The sequence below is a fragment of the Hyla sarda genome, chromosome 7 (genome assembly GCF_029499605.1).
Source record: "Hyla sarda isolate aHylSar1 chromosome 7, aHylSar1.hap1, whole genome shotgun sequence".
Classification (NCBI taxonomy): Eukaryota; Metazoa; Chordata; class Amphibia; order Anura; family Hylidae; genus Hyla; species Hyla sarda.
Window position 1 is genome coordinate 25,593,257 of NC_079195.1, and position 1,887 is coordinate 25,595,143.

The window sequence follows — 1,887 nt, forward strand, 5'->3', positions numbered from 1 at the left end:
CAGTTCCTGACATGGACAGAGGTGTCAGCAGAGAGCACTGTGGTCAGACAGAAGAGAACTACACAACTTCCTCTGCAGCATACAGCAGCTGATAAGTACTGGAAGGATTAAGATTTTTTTTATACAAGTAATTTCCAAACCTGTTTAACTTTCAGCCACTGTCTGATCTGAAATAAGTCTTCCTGGCTTATCTGCAAATATTAAAGGTTTATTCCAAGACTTTTTTTCTTTCTCCTTTTAGCCCATGATGCCAAGTTATAATACTGTGTAACTTCTGTGTAGCTTCTATTATCTCTGTACACAGCTTTTTCCACTTGTCATGCACAGGAACCACAACCGGAAGTGCCATAGTGCAAGTATTTTTATTTTACTGTTGTCTCTGACCTTTCTCAGCATTCCATGTGGCCAGAGACAATATGTCATAAGTCACATGGTTTCCAGGGGGCGTGGCTATGCTGCATTGAGTAGCATTACTTCAGTAAATCAATTCAACCATGCTAGAACAACGGGACTCTGATACAACAACAGAATCAGAAATTTTTCCACGTGAACATCCCCATAAAGTCTATTTACATGTAAAGTAGCCTGCGCATATTTGAAGCTGCCGATTTGAAGCTTCACATTTGCTGCAGTTTTAAATGTAAGCAGTTTCAAGCCCGCAGCAACAAATATGCACCGGATACTGTATGTGTACATAGACCCTTAGGGTAGGGTCACATGTGCCGTAATTTGCTGCATATTTTCTGCAGCTGATTTTTCTTCCTGTTGACTTAAAGAGGTAAGAAAACATGTAGCAGCAAATGTGCAGCAAAATGTGTCACATGTGACCCAACCCCTAAAGTACGTTTATACTGGCCGATATTTTGCGGTGGATCACTTCTCGGCCTTTTGGCTAAGATCAAGTGTAGTATCTGTTCTTAGTTTTTCATGACGGTTGGCAGGAATGCCGGTATGGGGCTGCATGGAGGGGACGGGTGTACCAGGGCATTCCGGGGCTGGTTCTGAGGAATCAGCTCGACGGCTGCCCCAATGTGACCTGTTCCCTCCCGGTCTCACCATGAGGGTGAGAGGGTCTAGAGCTGAGATACTTTAGTGCCTCGGGGAGTGGTGACCCCGAGATGCCGAAATTCACTTGGTGTACTGACTCACTGAGTTGAAGCACGGGCACCATAACCTCTTCACCTTGTGGCACTCACCTCTTGATTCCCGGCCTTCTGGCTAGGATCAGACATTTTTATAGCTCCGGCCGGATGTCCGGGCAGTATATCTGCACACATTCACTTATTTATTTCTTTTTTTTGTCTCATTGTGTCACTTTTTGCGTGTTGTGTGTTCACAGGATTTGTCAGGATGCGGTAGCCCTTCTGGGTATCCCTCCTGGCGGTCTAGGGGAGGTGTGTGTGGCCATTAGGTTCCTCACCTCCCTGCAAACACCCCGGGTACTCCTGCATTGGCAGGGTACCTACCGTTATCGGCTCTGCGGGCAGATACCTTGGCTAACGCCAAGGGGGATGCTGGGAGCATTTGTGGTCCCTTAGTAGCCTTGGCAAAAAGGGACATTGAACCTGGAACGTTGCAGGTACCTTTTGGTCCGGAGGCGAAGGGTAGGGTTTGTTCGTGGGCTTCTCTCCTATCGGAGAAGGGCTTGTGATGGACCGCATCCTCTGTGCACGTTTTTTTAGTGTAACACGTTTGCACTTTTTCTTGCACTTTGGGTGATTCGAGAGCACGTTCCTCGGCTCTTAAAATAAAAGAAAAATTTGTGGTGGATTTTCCACAGCAGAAAATTTGCAGCAGATCCTATTGTAGTCAATGGTTAGCAACTAAATCCGTAGTACATTGTAGGCAGAGGAACTTGCACTGCGAAAATCGACCACACCTAGACCC

General features: G+C 46.3%; 1 pseudogene; it reads left to right on the forward strand.

Annotated features, from left to right (window-relative positions):
* Positions 1-872: 872 nt before the first annotated feature.
* On the forward strand, positions 873-1,011 carry LOC130283575 (U2 spliceosomal RNA; annotated as a pseudogene).
* Positions 1,012-1,887: the final 876 nt, after the last annotated feature.